This window comes from Bos indicus, chromosome 4, assembly GCF_029378745.1.
Source record: "Bos indicus isolate NIAB-ARS_2022 breed Sahiwal x Tharparkar chromosome 4, NIAB-ARS_B.indTharparkar_mat_pri_1.0, whole genome shotgun sequence".
Lineage (NCBI taxonomy): Eukaryota > Metazoa > Chordata > Mammalia > Artiodactyla > Bovidae > Bos > Bos indicus.
The window spans coordinates 54,313,033-54,332,348 of NC_091763.1; the positions used below are offsets into that span (position 1 = coordinate 54,313,033).

General features: G+C 35.1%; 1 protein-coding gene across 10 annotated transcripts in view; it reads right to left on the reverse strand.

Moving 5' to 3' along the window:
* FOXP2 (forkhead box P2) overlaps nt 1-19,316 on the reverse strand; it is a 661,054-nt gene that overhangs the window by 196,064 nt on the left and 445,674 nt on the right. The gene's annotated exons all lie outside the window — the stretch shown is intronic.

Here is a 19,316-nt window from a genome sequence, read left to right on the forward strand (position 1 = left end):
TTTGTTTAAAGTGCTTAAAGAGAAAAAATCATAAACTGCATCAACAACCTCATTTCCACATGGAACTTGTCTTTGAGTGTTCAACCAAAATGCCCAGTCCCTTTTAAATTATCATTCAATTTGCATTTTCATATTACAATTTTGAAGCAAAAGCAGTAGACTTCAAGTGTTACCAGAAGCTGTAATTAAATTTGACAAATCAACATCAGATTATCTTGAAAGTGAATTAATAAGGATTTTCACTAAAGATTAAAAACACTTTTTTTGTACTTACAATTCAAGGGGAAATCTCTCCTTTGACAAAATAAAGTGCAGTTTTAATACCAAATAAAATTGAGTGGTTTTCATTTGCATTCTTAGCAAAATCAGAGAACAAAGAAATTACCACTCAACCAATCAGGTTTGTTTCTATGTGTGACAGAATACCAATCAAAATAGAAGATGTTTTCATTTATTTTTATGTTTTCTGTCCCACTCAGGAAGATAAAACTTAACATAAGGAATTAATGTAAGCATATTATTTATTAGAGGAGGGACAGCTTGGTGATTGGACCTTATAAACTTATCATATAAAAACTAATGTCATACAAAATACATATTGAGATGTTTTAAAGGTAGCAGTGTAAACTAATTAAAAAAATTTTTTTTGAGAGCCTCTACAAACTCATTGTTTTTGTCAACAACTGAGTTCAATGAGCACTAGATAATGAAATTTTTCAACACATAAAACTAAAATAAATCATTATCCTACTTTGTTATTCACTGTTTTAAGGTACAAGGTAAATTTTTCCTGATGGGAACAATATCTTAGATCAATATTCTTCTATAATAATTCAGATTCTAAGCTGATAAAAAGTACAAATTTGATTGGAATCAATGAGCTGGTTTTTAAGAGAGTTTCTAGTATCCATGACAACAGTTGCTTTGACAAGATGTGCATATGGCATTACACTGCCAGCTGGTGTGAACAATGTTTGAACTACTGCATTGAGATGCTGAGCAAACAGAAAAAGTTGCCACGTCTTAACCCTCAGGGAAGGCAGTCATCCCCTGATCAATTATGAAAAGACAGAGAGAGGGCTGCTACAGTCTGGCTCCAAGCAAGTTTTCTGAGAAGGCAGGCAGACATAGAAACCAAAGTAAACAAACTGAATGCCCTAGCACATCTCCTAACAACATTGATTTGCCTTCCCATAGCAGGATCTGGCATAGTTTGTCAAGCACACTTTTTACATTCGGAGACACACTCATTCACAACAACTTCAATTTGCTTTTTTAAATTTTCAAGTAATTACAAGTCAGCCTAAATATTTCTAAGGCTAGCACATTCCAGTGATCTCAGGCAGTTTTATTATAAAGTTCAACTGGAAAAAATATCAAAGAAAAATTCCATAAATACTTCATTATCACAAAATTCAGTTTAAAAAATTTCAACTTGATATTCTATATAATATAGCTTTCTTTCTTTTTTTCTTTAACGGAAGTTCATTTTTTTAAAAAGACAACTGTCACTTTTCAAATGGAAATTAATATAGTATGATTTAGGCTACATCTATATGAAATTCTCAAGATCAAAAAATCCACTATTTTCCCCTTTAATGCCAAAAGTCACACACAGTTTGCCTAATTTTTTTTCTAGAAGTTCTATTTTTGAATTTATTAGTTTATTTTGTGTATATATATATATATATATAAACAGTTTTATATAGTTTATATTTAATTCCATAGACACAGCAACACATACATATTATTCTTAAGTCAAGTCGCTCAGTCATGTCCGACTCTTCACAACCCCATGGAGTGCAGCCTACCAGGCTCCTCCGTCCATGGGATTTTCCAGGCAAGAGTACTGGAGTGGGTTGCCATTGCTTAAAGACTTTTTAATGAATATAGTTCACAATCCTGGAATCATGAATGACTAGGACTAAAAGCGATATTACAAGTCATCCAATCTGACTCCCTCATTTTAGCAAATGAGAGAAATGAGGCCTAGAGTAATCATGTGCTTTCAAGGTCTCCTGGCTTCCAGGTCAGAGTGCATTCTAGTGTGTCTCTGTTGTCAAAGGAACTGTCAGAAGGCAATGAGCAAAACTCTGGTAAAGAAGAACAATAAGTAAAGGAAAGGACAGCTCTGACATCATAATAAATCACTTCTTTTTTAAAAAACCTGTAAAGAAACCATATGTATTTATCAGAACTTAAAAGGGAAACTATATAATCTCCTTATAATTTGAATCTGTGTTTGGTGGCTCAGATGGTAAAGAATCTGCCTGCAGTATGGGAGACCCGGGTTTGATGAGCGGGTTGGGAAGATTCCCTGGAGAACAGAATGGCTACCCACGTCAGTATTATTGCCTGGAGAATCCCATGGAGAGAGGAGCCTGGTGGGCTACAGTCCATGGGATTGCAGAGTTGGACACGACTGAGGAACTAACACTTTCACTTTCATTTTGAATGGAATGATCACAGAATGTATATGGTTGAATGGCATCACTGACTCAATGGACATGAGTTTGAGCAAACTTCGGGAGAGAGTGGACAGGGAAACCTGGTGTGCTACAGTCCATGGGGTTGCAAATAGTTGGACATGACTTAGCGACTGAATAACAACAATATTGTTTTTAGGGCTAAGTGTTTCCATCAACCTTGACTTAAATTTCATTACATGTTCTACCAATACCTGATGGAGCTCTAAACTATTATAAAATTCTAATCACTTAACAAGTTTTTACTAATAAAATTACTGAAGAATCTAAAACTGGACAAAACTTTAGAAATTGTTTAGCCTAGCTTTCACATTTTGTAGACAGATAACTGAAAAACCAATATTACAATAATACGACTAAAGTCACAAAGCAGCAGCAGAGTCTGGCAAAAGCTAAGGCCTTTGTCTCTCAAATCTAGAAGGCGATCTCCTTCACAACCTTGCATTGTGTTCATTCAACTCAGTCTAAACATGGAACCCAACAGAGTACATAATACCCAGGGCCTATAGAAATACATTAAAATAGATATATTTAGAATTACATGTCATGAAAATATTACTATTAAAAATGTACATCATTTTTAAAGGAGTCATAATAAAAATGGAATACCACAAAATAGCTAGCTAAAACATGCTTCTACTTTTAAAGTACCTTGGTTTGCATATGCATTTATACTTATCTTTAAAATAGTAAAGAATCATCTTTTAATACAAACTCTTATGAAAAAGAACTACTTGCTTATATCAGCATTCTTTTAGTAGTAGTAGAGACTGCTATAGTAAATATAAGAGGTGGGAGGACAAAAACAAATCCAAGAGATCAGGAATGATTTAAAACTCATAAGCTGAAATCTTTGGCAGTTTGCATTCTAACTGCAGGCATCACATGATATTTTTAATTCCAGTATTCTGGATAACATTTTAGGACTGAATTCAATAAACAAATGTTCAAAGATATTTCGTTTATCTTTGCAGTTTATTATTGTAGCTATTCAAATGATGAAAGATTATGAGATAAAATACTGCCTTCAATATATGGTGTTAGGTGTCAAATTATATAGAATATTAATTTTAAAATTGCTTGTCCACTTTAATTGATTAATAGAAAAGAGCTCTTCATTAAGTTCTATGAGCCATTTAGGTATTTATATAATCACCCTTTGTGAAACAAAAAAATAACAATAATAATTTAGAATAAAAGGCAAAGATGCTTGCAAAATTTCCTTTAATAATAACTGAGTCTGATGCAAATGAATAACAAGAAAGGTTTCCAGTGAAGTCAAGCCATATCTAGTTTCCGAAAACACATTTGTTTTGAATTAAGGGTGCACTTCATTTAATGCAGTTATCTAACTTTAGCAAAGCTAAAGAAAAGATAGGACATTTTAAAAATTAGAATCAGAATTAAACTAAAATCTTTATAATAAAGGCATACTTTTTGTTAAGCTGCAGAAGTGTGGGGATGTATATGTTTTCCAGAATATACTGCATTTTCCTATAAATGTTTATTGCAAATATCATTGCTAATAGTTACTGCGTAATTTCAAACAAACAAAAAATTTGTGAAGCGAAGTTGAAGCATGTCACTCTTATAAAGTAGTAATAACTTTAGTTAGTTAGGATCACTTAGACAAAGAGTAATTCTAATGAGTGTGTCATTATGAGAATTAAGAGTAAAAAAACTTTGTGACCTGCCAGATCAATATTTTTTTTTTAGTTCTTGAAGAATACTGACAACTTTTACCAGGAGTAAAGTGTTTGAGAATAGCTTAGAAACACCCAGTGAAACCAAAAATGTTAAGTACTCTCAGGTTTATAAATAACTTCTTTTTTTCCAAAGTAAATATATGTATATTTTGGAAAAAACAGACATCGCTCATATCTCTCCTCATAAAAATAGGAATGCTTAACCTATCAGCCTGTTGCATTTGAGACGTTAAAATGAAAAATGACATCTACGCCCATTAATATCTTCAATGTATAAACAGCACAGCGTGACACATTCTTGAGAGCTGAAGGCTACAAAATCTCTCTGAAACATAAATAACAAAGCACTCAGAAGCATATTTGATGTTGATATTCATCTCTGAGAAAAACACTGCTGCCTAGGCTTCTTATGAAAATAGATGCAGCCCAAATGGATCTCCTGTAATTGGTTTCAGATAGCGAGGTCAGAAGAAATATGATACAAGAAACGATTATGTGGAACAGGCGAAACAAGAATGTTTACACAGGCACTCCCTACTTAAACTGACAAGGGGTGTATACTTTGCAGATAACCAGAACCAAAAAAATTTTGTCAGTAGGATACCCAGAATTTTGCTCCTCACACTCATATATTTTAACCTTTAACATATGATATTTTTAACATGTTACTTTGAATACTCAGCATATAGTAAGTCTTCAAACAATTTCATTTTTAAATTATTTTCACAAGTGTAGTTGATAATGAGTAGATTTCAGGTCCTTCCACAAAGGAGACAAATTCCAATTCTGTTCGGCCTTTCCTCCCATTATGTCCCCACTAAAGAGAATATACTGATAAATGTAATCTGAAGTCTCATAATGCTATTTAATAGAAGAAAATTAATCATCTAATTGTCATAACCTATTTTCAAACAGCAATCTATCAGAGTGAAATTATGTATCTGTAGCGATTGACCTTTCATTTTATCATGTCTGATACATAATTAGACTAAGTTTGTTGGGAAAAAAAAAGCTAATTACTAGAAAATACATTTTTTAAATAATTTTATTTCTGTGTTACAGTATATTTTAAATAAAGTTAAAGAATAAATGTGTGGATATGTTATGTTTATGTTGTGGACCACTATGAAGGCCAAACTGAGAAGCTACAATCATTTATTTTATGTTACTTAATAAGGGTGAGTAATTAATTGTAAAGCATCCTATTTACCAATCAAATGTCAGGCTATATTAGCTTAGCATTTATGATGTGGATTCAAAGAGGAGAAAAATAAGGTATTGAATACGTTATGGAATGGATCCACAAGTCATCCTCCAAAGTTCCAACAAAGTCCTTAAGGTTCAGGCCCAAACCCAATACACAGTATATTCCAGTATGGCTCCAAACTGCCAGATAAGCTGAGATACTCTTGCACAAAATAAATCTGTAAGTTAATAGTAACTAATGGCTAAGACAGGGTTTGTTTTTTCAGGTCTCAAATCGTACACTCAGTTTAATGGAATGAACGCATTCTTTTCCTCTGAGCCAGCATTCCACAGGCTGCAGTAAACAATACCAAGTTATGTGGTATTCATATCCCTATTTCCTTCTTTATTCTGCTGCTAATGATAATAAATGGCTATTGAAACACACAAGATACACTAATATAACCTACAGCAATACTAAATGCAATTCTTGTTCATATATTAGAAGTCTGTCTAAATTCCCAAATATGAAAGGTAAAGATGAATTGGAGCTAATTTTAATAAAATAGTTTCACAACATCTCTTTTTCATGGTACATGTTCCAGGAACTACAACAGTTTATGTGTATTCTTTCAGTTATTTCTCTCTCTGCTATAAAATATTTTATTTTATTTTTTCTAAATGAATTTGGATTTACTTTTTTTCTCCCATACCATCACATTTCTTTTTTCTCATTATAAGGCTAATATCATCTTTTGTTTGGATATGGATTGAAGACTCATTACTGCTATATTGTTGTAATTTCAAATTCCATATTAGAGATGAACTGAAAATACATGCTACTAAATTATAGTGTAATACCTGAATACCATATTCTGGATTCCCTTTGCAATTTAAAAGTAACATTGCAAAAGAGGCAGAATTTAGGAAAATATCTGTAAGAATAAAATACATCAACAATTACTTGTCATTCAAAAAAACATTGCAATTGTGTCCCATGTACAAAGCAAATAACTAAGAAGCATTGCATGCTTGCAGAGGTAAGGTTTGATGTGTCATTGTTTCTACCATCAAAGAGCTTCCTGTCTAATAATAGTAAACATGTATTGTAATATCAAAAGCCATAGAAAAGATTTTTAAAACATTTTAGGAGTTCGTTAAGTAGAAGAGATTATTTTCAGTTGGGGAGATTAAATACAGCTTATGGATATATGACATTTGGGCTGAACTTACATAACAGACAGTTCATCTTTTGGAGATGACAGAAAGTGATCACGTTTAACAGAAGCAAAGAACATGTAGGGTCATACACAGTAAAAAAAATATAATTGAATGTGGATAGAACATGTGCTTAATTTAGTAGTGTTACCTCATGGGAAGATTTACTGGAACTCATTAATGAGTATAACTAAACAATAACCAGCAAAGAGACTTGATATATTTAGCAGGTAAGGGCAAATGTTGCTGAATCTGGAAATGATGGGATGTGCCTGGCCAAGGACAGTACTGAAGTCATGGATTGAAGGGAGATGAGAAGTGATAAAGAGAGTAAAGAAAGATACGAGGTAGAAAGACCAGTTAAAAGGTATGTGCATACGTGCTCAGTTGTGTCTAACTCTTGGCGAACCCCTGGACTATAGCTTGCCAGGCTCCTCTGTCCATGGAATTTTCTAGGCAAGAACTGTGGAGTTGGTTGCCATTTCCCATGCCAGGGGACCTTCCCAACCCAGGGATTGAACTCACATACACTGCATTGGCAGACAGATTCTTTACTCTATCCACCTATAAGAGACAGTAAAATTAATAAGAAACATTTTAGTTGAAAACAAGAATTATTAGAGAAACTGTCAAAAAGTGGCAGAATTTAGTAACTGGGTTCAAGATAAAAGGTAAGGAGGTAAATGATGACTTCAAATGTTTGAGTCAAGGATCAAGTTTAGCTGTGTCACTATTGGAAAAGGGGAAAAGCAAATATGAAACACGGGCTTTGGAAAGAAGATGATGCTGGTTGACTGCTGGCAGAATAACCAAGTGAAGATTTCTTTAGTTGATTAATAATGTTGAGCTCTAATGCTGACAGTGATCAGGCTGACAACAGATTCCTAAAAGTAAGAGATAGATGGTAGTGAAGACAAAAGGAGATCATCAGGTTTTTGGAAAAGAGAATGAAGAAAGAGGAAAAGCCCAGTCCAAAATTTGGGGAATATCACATTTTGTCTAAAGAAAATGAGAAAATAGTGAAAAAGGAAGGCAATAAATGGTAAGGAGAGCACAGTAATAGAAGTCAGGAAGCTATCTACAAAATGTTGAACACAGAATTACCATAAGACTGGATATTTCTATAACTAGGTATATACCTAAGAGAAATGAAAACTTATGTCCATACAAACAGTTGTACATAACAGCTTTATTTATAAGAACCAAAAGATGGAATAAAACCAAATGCCCTTTACCAGATGAATGGATAAACAAAATTCAGTCTATCCAATAAAAGTTTTCCAAAACATGGATGAACCTTGAAAACATTATGCTAAATGAGGGAAGTCACAAACACTATACATTGCAGGATTCATTTATATGAAATGTCCAGATTAGGCAAATCCATAGAGACAACAAGTAAATTAGTGGTTGCCAGGGCTTGGGGGAAGAAGAGAATGGGGAGCCACTGCTAATGAGTATGGGGTTTCTTTTTGTGATTATGAAAATATTCTGGATTGAGACAGTGGTGATTGTTGCACAACTTTGTAAATATACCAAAAGTCACTTAAACTGTACACTTGAAAAGGGTAAATTTTATAGCATGCAAATTATATTTTACCAAAGCTGTTATGTATTTAAATAAAAGGACTGTGATGTCAACTCACGGAAGTTGAGTTGATATATCTCAAGGAAGCTGGAAGAAATAAAAGAGGAAAGAACTAAAAGAAAAGAATTTTGAAGGGAGAAAATAATGTTCTGAAACCAAAACTTCTAAGAAGCTAAGGAATGACGAAACTCTTTGTTGATCTGATAGTGTACATGTGACCTATCAGTTATCAGTTCCCATAGAGCATTTTTAAAGCAGAAGTTAGATTCGGTGAGTTGTTGGGAAATCAATGGGAAAAAACCATGGTCATGAGTGAAAGTAATTCTTCTGATAAGTTTTGTGAAGACTAAGATAAAGAACTATAGTTTCAGAGGTCTTGTTTGTTTGCTGTTTGTTTCAAATAAGCAAAACTCAATAATGAGCTAATTGGGAGAAGTAGAAGCTATAACAAAGATTAGAGAATATCACTGGAGGAGACAGGCTCAATCAAGGAGCAGATACAGGTAATAGTCTCTGGGGAGAAGAAATGCATTATCCCCTGAGATTGGCTGAAGAAAACAGATGAGAGATAATTTATTTGCAGAGGTAGAAAGAGTTCACACTGGATGGTCTCAATGAACTCAAAAAATAAGGAAGTGTAGTTATCTACTAAGAATGAAAAAAAGATTGGACCTGTCAGAGAAGCAAAAGTCAGGAAGCTTTTCTATCATTGTTCTGAGAAATACAGACTGTAGAGTAAAACCAGATATTTAAGATGTTAGAGTATGTGCTTCTACATATACTGATGACATGTAGATACATGGCTATCTTCTAGAATGTTGCCTCCAGAAGTGAATAAAGGGCTGTGTACTTTTCCACTGCTCTAATTTAGTATTATCCTACTCAATCAGGATCTCTTAAAATTCTTAACCTGGCCAAAAGCCATGGAAATTTAAATTATACCAAGTAGAAGAGAATGAGTCACTTAAAATATATGTAATGTTATTATGCATCCTAACAGTTATCTTCAGTTTTTCAGTTCACTTAAGTCGTCAGTCATGTCTGACTCTTTGCAACCCTGTGGACTGCAGCATGCCAGGCCTCCTTGTCTACCACTAATCTTGGAGCTTGCGCAAACTCATGTCCATTGAATCGGTGATGCCATCCAACCATCTCATCCTCTGTCATCCCCTTCTCCTCCTGCCCTCAATCTTTCCCAGCATCAGGGTCTTTTCCAAGGAGTCAGTTCTTCACATCAGGTGGCCAAAGTATTGGAGCTTCAGCTTCAGCATCAGCCCTTCTAATGAATATTCAGGACTGATTTCCTATAGGATTGACTGGTTTGATATTCTTGCAGTCCAAGGGACTCTCAAGAGTCTTCTCCAACACCACAGTTCAAAAGCATCAATTCTTTGGCACTCAGCTTTCTTTATAGTCCAACTCTCACATCCATACATGACTGTTGGAAAAATCATAACTTTGGCTATACAGACCTTTGTCAGCAAACTAATGTCTCTGCTTTTTAATATGCTGTCTAGGCTTGACATAACTTTTCTTCCAAGGAGCAGGCATCTTTTAATTTCATGGCTGCAATCACCATCTGCAGTGATTTTGGTGCCCAAGCAAATAAACTCTGTCACTGCTTCCATTGCTTCCCCATCTATTTGCCATGAAGTGATGGGACCAGATGCCATGATCTTCATTTTCTGAATATTGAGTTTTAAGCTAGCTTTTTCACTCTTCTCTTTCACTTTCAAGAGGCTCTTTTGTTCCTCTTCACTTTCTGCCATAAGGGTGGTGTCATTTGCCTATTTGAGGTTATTGATATTTCTCCCACCAATCTTGATTCCAGCTTGTGCTTCTTCCAGCCTGGCATTTCCCATGATGTACTCTGCATATAAGATAATAAAAAAGCATGGTGACAATATACAGCCTTGACATACTCCTTTTCCAATTTGGAACCAGTCTGTTGTTTCATGTCCAGTTCTAAATGTTTCTTCTTGACCTGCTTATAGATTTCTCAGGAGGCAGATAAGGAGGTCTGGTATTCCCATCTTCAGTTTTTAAAAGACAGCCAAAACAAACAAACAAACAAACCTTCCATTTGCAGTTAGGAAGAAAAGTATATGATGTAATTGACTCGATTTCAGATGCTATCTTTTTGCCTTTTATTCGCCTTTGAACTTAGAGTACTTAACATCACAACAAGCCTTAATTGTTTCATTTATAAACGCAGTTAATAAATATTTACCTTTGCCTATAGGTGATTTTCAAATCAGAGAAGATAATGCATTCAAAAATATTTTAAAGTATACAGCAGTGTCATTTCAAGTGATGACTTTTGAAATCATATAACTCCCCCAGTGGTATTAGTTATTTCATGTATATGTACTGGTTAACTGTGACTGACTCCTGGTTTTTAGCTTTATAGCAACTTTGCTAAATGTTAAATAGAGATGTATGTGTTTGAACTAATGGACTTGGCACACGGTAACTCCTGAAACTTTAGTTTAATACTTATTCAGTTCTGGGAAATCTATTCAAGCAGAAAAATGCCCCACTGGATGGGAAGAATATCTTATCAACTTCATGTTCTATTATATTTTAAAAAGTTGTCTCTCTGAGGCTAAGTGAAAGGGTTTATAATACTATGAATGTACTGTTCAGCTATATCTTCTCCTCCTCCAGGTCTGCATCACCACATCTGCATACACATACACAATGAACCCTGTGTTCCCAATCACCTTCCCTCAAGGATATTTTAGTATAGTAGGAAAGATAAAACTATATTCAATATAAGCACAGTGCAAAGCAGGAAGGTGCTGCATGTCATTAAAAGCAAGTACAAAAAAGTAGCTATAGGGGTTCAGTCATAACAAAAAGGAAGAAAGGAAGAACAAATGCTTCTTACGTACTCATCACATGCTAGCTACAATTACAAATCCTAGCTCACATTATCTCACTTCCTTCTCTAACACCCTTCTTTATCATAGCTATGTAAACTGAAGCTCACTCCAAGTAGTTAGGTTATATGTCCAAGCTGTTTCACACACACTTGAAACGGCATAAGAGATTTGAAAAACTATCTGGTTGACTTTGAAGCTCTTGTCTTTTCCTCAAGGGGTGGTCAGGAAGAGTATCTCATTGAAAAGACTTTTATACAGTAAAAGATTTAAGTAAAAAACTGCTTGGAGTAATAGAACGAAATAAATTCTGAGTCCTAGCAGTATCATTAGTTATGCCAAGTAGAACAACATAAAGAATTCCAAGATCCAGTTCAAATTGTTTTTATTTTCCTTACTTTTCATGAGAAGAATCAGCCATATAAGTTGTATACTAAAGGGAATTTACTATCCCTAAAAGACAGTGACTTTAAAGTTAATAAGCACTCAATTCAGGATGTTGGTTACAGAGAGAAAAAAAAATTATTAAAGATGAAAAATTTTTTAAATTATCTGTCACAACCAAACACAGAACAAGCATAAAACAGTAGGTACTATGTTCTCATGGATTCAGAAGTAGGATTGCCAGATAAAATAGAGGATGTCTGGTTAAATTTGAATTTATTTGTAGTTTTACTTGCTAAATCTGGCAACCTTAGCTAGAAAAGTATTTCAGAAAACATTGCCAAGATACTGGGATTTTTTTTTTTTTTTTTTTTACACCAAGTTTTTCACTGAAAGATAAATACTATTCATCTTATCAGAGGAAATGTGTTTTAGTCCTAATAAATAATGAAGTCCTCTTAACTATATTTTACAGGTTAGTTAGGGGAGTGAGTTGAGGACTTGGGCGGCTTTTCTATGAGAAAGAATGGTCATGAGACCACTGCAAAAGGCACTGCAAAAGGATGATCTGGACCATCCGTAGGACAAGTAAGTGAGCACATTTTCAAAACAGCCAGACCAAGCAAAGCAGAGAAAAGTTTGTTTTAGAGTTTCTATCTTAGCTTCCTGCAATCAAGACACAGATAAGAAAAATGCAAAACTTTTGTTCTCTATTTACCCTCCCCTCAGCAAGGAAGAGGATCAGTAGCCAGGAACCCCGAGGCAAAGATTTTGACCCTGCTTGGCACCAAGGGGAGGAAATGCTACAGGAGATCTAAAGGAAAGAGCCTTGAGGCAGACAGCCTCTAAACTAACCCAGAAGCTAACTGGGCCAGTCCCAGAGGAGCAGAGAGAAGGTGACAGCAAAACCATTTGAGAAGAGAGAAGCCTTGATTAGTTCACCTGCAGACCCAGTGAGTTCAGAAGTTCCAATGGAAAACCCCTACAGCTAAAATTTAGAGTGTCCTTAGAAACAAAACGATAGAGTTGCCAAAGAGGCCACAGAAATTCCAAGTTCTAATCCCAGCTCCATTCCAAGTTTCTGTACGGCCTTATCTCTACCAATAATGAACTCTGAAGAGATGCCTTCTCCCCATCAGTTTACAGGTTACTAGTCTTGCAGGGCAATCTAAAGAGTGAAACACAAGACTCCCTGGAAAGAGGAAATGCTTGTCACTGATAACCAACTGCTGATGAAAGATTGTGATTATTCAAAAAGTGTTGATCAAATGATTGGAAGAAGGAATATATTTATACTAAAAAATAGTTGGAATTTTATGATTTTAGGCTATATTAACCACAGTGCAAATTATGAAACACATATATACCTGTGTAATACATTATGAAGCTAATTCACAGAGATAGATTTTAAAGATCTTGGGCAAATTCACCTTAGAGAGGAAACCATTTTGTGAGGGTATATCCATTCTGTGTTCCAGCTATACCAAGTTTAGGTTAGATTTTCATCAGCAGTGGAACTGTAGTCATTAACATTAAAATATGCATACAATTGATCTTTAGAATAAAATAAAATATAAACTAATGGTGATAACAGTCATCACCTTAATACATAAATAACTATAAATCCATATAATTTTCATCAGGTCTTCTTGGCTTTTAGGGCTTCCTAGGTGGTGCAGTGGTAAACAGCCTACCTACCAATGCAGGAAACACAAGGGATGTGGGTTTGATCCCTGGATTGAGAAGATCCCCTGGTGTAGGATATGGCAACCCACTCCAGTTTTTACCTGGAAAATCCCATGGACAGAGGATCCTGGCGGGCTACAGTGCACGGGGTCGCAAAGAGTCGGACCTAGTCGCACATGCTTTGTCTGGGCTTTGGCCTTAAAATATTTCTTAAGCTCCCTAAGAAAAGATCATACACCATGATCAAGTGGGCTTTATCCCAGGGATGCAAGGATTCTTCAATATCCGCAAATCAATCAATGTAATACACCACATTAACAAATTGAAAAATAAAAACCATATGATTATCTCAATAGATGCAGAGAAAGCCTTTGACAAAATTCAACATCCATTTATGATAAAAACTCTCCAGAAAGCAGGAATAGAAGGAACATACCTCAACATAATAAAAGCTATATATGACAAACCCACAGCAAACATTATCCTCAATGGTGAAAAATTGAAAGCATTTCCTCTAAAGTCAGGAACAAGACAAGGGTGCCCACTTTCACCATTACTATTCAACATAGTTTTGGAAGTTTTGGCCACAGCAATCAGAGCAGAAAAAGAAATAAAAGGAATCCAAATTGGAAAAGAAGAAGTAAAACTCTCACTATTTGCAGATGACATGATCCTCTACATAGAAAACCCTAAAGAGTCCACCAGAAAATTACTAGAAATAATCAATGACTACAGTAAAGTTGCAGGATATAAAATCAACACACAGAAATCCCTTGCATTCCTATACACTAATAATGAGAAAACAGAAAGAGAAATTAAGGAAACAATTCCATTCACCATTGCAACGGAAAGAATAAAATACTTAGGAACATATCTACCTAAAGAAACTAAAGACCTATATATAGAAAACTATAAAACACTGGTGAAAGAAATCAAAGAGGACACTAATAGATGGAGAAATATACCATGTTCATGGATTGGAAGAATCAATATAGTGAAAATGAGTATACTACCCAAAGCAATTTATAGATTCAACGCAATCCCTATCAAGCTACCAACAGTATTCTTCACAGAGCTAGAACAAATAATTTCACAATTTGTATGGAAATACAAAAAACCTCGAATAGCCAAAGCGATCTTGAGAAAGAAGAATGGAACTGGAGGAATCAACCTGCCTGACTTCAGGCTCTACTACAAAGCCACAGTTATCAAGACAGTATGGTACTGGCACAAAGACAGAAATATTGATCAATGGAATAAAATAGAAAGCCCAGAGATAAATCCACGCACATATGGACACCTTATCTTCGACAAAGGAGGCAAGAATATACAATGGATTAAAGACAATCTCTTTAACAAGTGGTGCTGGGAAATCTGGTCAACCACTTGTAAAAGAATGAAACTGGACCACTTTCTAACACCATACACAAAAATAAACTCAAAATGGATTAAAGATCTAAACGTAAGACCAGAAACTATAAAACTCCTAGAGGAGAACATAGGCAAAACACTCTCCGACATACATCACAGCAGGATCCTCTATGACCCACCTCCCAGAATATTGGAAATAAAAGCAAAAATAAACAAATGGGACCTAATTAACCTTAAAAGCTTCTGCACATCAAAGGAAACTATTAGCAAGGTGAAAAGACAGCCTTCAGAATGGGAGAAAATAATAGCAAATGAAGCAACCGACAAACAACTAATCTCAAAAATATACAAGCAACTCCTACAGCTCAACTCCAGAAAAATAAACGACCCAATCAAAAAATGGGCCAAAGAACTAAATAGACATTTCTCCAAAAAAGACATACAGATGGCTAACAAACACATGAAAAGATGCTCAACATCACTCATTATCAGAGAAATGCAAATCAAAACCACTATGAGGTACCATTTCACACCAGTCAGAATGGCTGCGATCCAAAAGTCTACAAATAATAAGTGCTGGAGAGGGTGTGGAGAAAAGGGAACCCTCTTACACTGTTGGTGGGAATGCAAACTAGTACAGCCACTATGGAGAACAGTGTGGAGATTCCTTAAAAAACTGGAAATAGAACTGCCTTATGATCCAGCAACCCCACTGCTGGGCATACACACTGAGAAAACCAGAAGGGAAAGAGACACGTGTACCCCAATGTTCATCGCAGCACTGTTTATAATAGCCAAGACATGGAAGCAACCTAGATGTCCATCAGCAGATGAATGGATAAGAAAGCAGTGGTACATATACACAATGGAGTATTACTCAGCCATTAAAAAGAATACATTTGAATCAGTTCTAATGAGGTGGATGAAACTGGAACCTATTATACAAAGTGAAGTAAGCCAGAAGGAAAAACATAAATACAGTATACTAACACATATATATGGAATTTAGAAAGATGGTAACAATAACCCGGTGTACGAGACAGCAAAAGAGACACTGATGTATAGAACAGTCTTATGGACTCTGTGGGAGAGGGAGAGGGTGGGAAGATTTGGGAGAATGGCAATGAAACATGTAAAATATCATGTAGGAAACGAGTTGCCAGTCCAGGTTCGATGCATGATGCTGGATGCTTGGGGCTGGTGCACTGGGATGACCCAGAGGGATGGTATGGGGAGGGAGGAGGGAGGAGGGTTCGGGATGGGGAACACATGTATACCTGTGGCGGATTCATTTTGATATTTGGCAAAACTAATACAATTATGTAAAGTTTAAAAATAAAATAAAATTAGAGAAAAAAAAAATAAAATAAAATTTAATGTTATCAAAGAAGTTACAGTATATCTCTGATTTAAAAATAATTTCTTATATTTGTCTGTAATAATGACTCATAAAAGCTTATGCATAAATAAAAAATATATAAATATCCATGTAGGAAATAGCACTCTGGTAAAAACCAGAGTTCAAGAACCAGAAGATAGGAGGGCCCAAAAGGATTCCCTGCTTGTAGGAAATGATAAGAAATGAAGTTCCTAAAGGTAACTATCTCTCTATGTTTTGCTTTCACTGGCTAGCTTAGTTCCATGACCACAGTGAGACTTAAGACTAGGAAGGCTAAGAGAAAACAATGTTTCTCCGGCAAACTCTGGTCAATGGCCCAAAGATTGGGCCACTTATTGAAGGTATACATAAAATCCAAGTCTCTGCTCCTTGCTTTAGCAAAAGGAGCATTTCTATTCAAAAATCTAACTCCTCTGACAATCTTGTTAGGTGAATACATTGTATTACCCTCAATATCTGGTATTGTAAGCTTCTTAATGGATGGAAATGTTTCTAAATAATCTTTATGTTTCCAAGAATACACAGTACAGTAGAATGCACCCAATAGCTCAAAAGATATTTAATTGAAAAGAATGCTTCTTTAGATATTTCTAAACTTGTAAAACACATGAAGTGCTCAGCTGGCTTCAGATATTTGAGATGCAACTTGTACACTAAGGGAAGAAACCTAGCATTCCCTGCAGGAATAGTCACACTGCCTTGCATATGGCGAGTACCCTTCAAACCTTCATATGATGACTCTGGAGGACTGACTTGTGATCTACACACTGAAATTAGCATAAATAAGACTTCTTTTCCTTTATCAAGTTATATTAAATTTTTTTACCTATGCCTTTTCCACATATTTCTTTCATTTTATTTAAAGTCAAAATCTCTCTCTAAAAAAAAATACTATTATCATAAAAGCTTTATTTCACTTTCTTCAGTGAAAGTCCTTCAATTATTTTAGGAAGATTGTTTAGGTAGAAAAGGAAATCATTCTCTAATCTGCCTTTTAATCATAGGTCTAGAAAAATAATCTACACACATGGGTATTTTTTTCGCTCCAGTTTAAAAATTTGTTAACATAAAAATGCAAGTATTTTTCATGCTCTAGATTCAGTTACTTACAAAATTAGAATTCTATTAAAACCTCTTTAATATTTACTAACATCCATGTACACCTAAAGTACTCTATGTGAAAGAATAATTTATTTAGGGAAAGATGATACAGCTGTTTGGAATTTTTCTTTTTTTTTAATTCAAATTCAGCAAAGCACATCATTATTTCCAATTCTTAGAAGGCTCATTTTCATTTAATATAATTCTCCTCTGATTGATATTTACACTTTTCCAAGTTTTTCAATTTTAAGTAACACTGCTATGAGCTTCCTCCTAACTCAGCCTCTTGATTATCTCACAAAAGTTTAATTTTGGGGTCAAATGACACTCAGATAGTAAATTTTGACACACATTATCATGCTTCCCCAGAATGGCCGTACCCATTTGCAATTCCACCATAGTGTATGAGATCACCCATCCATCAGATTCAACAATACTGTGCATTAAAACTCCTTTTTTGTCTTTATAAATAGAAAAAAATACTTCATTTTAATTTTCTTTCCTTCCCTTATTAGAAATTGATGTTTCAAAAGAAAAATAGTTAATAGGATGAGTCACTGTATCAGATATTTCACTCATTAAGTATTTACTTTTTGTTAAATAATAGAGACAAAAATATTAACAGGACTGGCCTATTCTCTCATAGTCTGCCATTTAATTACTGACAAGCAAAGTGTTGCTTTTAGTCTTTTTGTTTTTCATTATGTTACGCACTATTTGGTATAGATCACAAACTTCACTGGTCATGATCTGCCTTTGAAAAGAATTATCCACAATAAAATATATGAAAGTAGTGTGAGGAAATGGCAACCCACTCCAGTGTTCTTGCCTGGAGAATCCCAGGGACGGGGGAGCCTGGTGGGCTGCCGTCTATGGGGTCGCACAGAGTCGGACACGACTGAAGCGACTTAGCAGCAGTGTGAGGAAGAACTCATTGGGGGAAAAAAAAATTCCATAGAGTGAGCTCCATGTGGCTGGTCGTTAAGAAGAAGTATTATATTTTGGACAAAGTAATGTCATTGCATTCCAGGAGCATTTTTTCTATAAGAGAAAATGCTTTTAAAAAGCAAATAGCCCACAAGATTGTTAAGACCCTAGTTACCTTATCCTGTGACAAAGCATGTGCTAAAATTTCTTCCAAAAGTTGCTAATGTTTTTTAATACATAAAGCTTCTGCCCAAAGCAGTAAGCTGTTTAACCATACATTTTTAAGAAAAACACTTCTCAATTTACTGTTTCTCCTCTTTAATCATTTTGGCTTGTTATCAGAAAGGAAGCATATGAAAAAAATGCTTATAGTTAGACGGATAGTTAAAACTGGAAATTAAAACTTTATTTCTGAGGGTCACCCTGGGAAGATCCTTTGCAATCTTGGAGGAATCTCAATTGGTTTTTGCTCAAAATGGCACTCTTCTCCCAGTGTCTCAAAAGATATTAAACATTTCATAGAAGGGGGATTTTGTTGCACCCCAAAAAGACTTCATATGATTGCAGAGTAATCTATTTAAGACCTGCATACTTTCTCATGGAGGACACATTTTGGCACTCTCTTGTAATTATCTTCATTTACATACTGGCACCTAACACATCACTCACCAGAGTGGAACAGTAAGCTGCTCTTACTCTGATCGTCTTTATGTTGAAGTTAAACCATTACACTGAATCCTGAGACGTGCTATTGTGAAATCCCTTGGCATTTCTACTGTTATCATTTGTCTGTTGTTATAGGAGAATGTTCACCGCCAGAATCCTCTGGCAGAAACTCAATTTCTGAGTCCAATACTAATTCATTACAAAGTCTGCAACAGCTGAGACACTGGTATACACAAATGAGGCATTCTGAAATTTGAGCACAAATCCAAAATACACACTCAGGACCTTCCTGTGATTCCACAGCCATGGATATAGCTGTACAAAAAGGAGACCCTGTCAACATCTTATCCTGCCAACACCAAATTAGACCCTCACGACTTAGACCTCCGTGGTAGTGCCACAGCCTTGTTCCCTTTCTTTAAGCCCTGTTTTAAAGGTCTCAGCCATGTCATTTTTAGTGTGCCTTGGAAACATGGAGATGAGACAGGTCAACATTCAGAACACCTTGAGCACACCTATCCACAGTGCAGTCACCACTCTGTGAAATGAAAAAGTGCTCCACAGTTGAGTTAGAAGATAAGCACCAGGGAAAAACCATGAGTAAACAGAGCACAGTACAAAGTAGGAACAGTGACAATGACTGAAAAAAGTGACTGAAAAACAGTAGAAAATTTTCAATTTTTTAAATTTCTATGACTACTTAAAGAATGATATCAA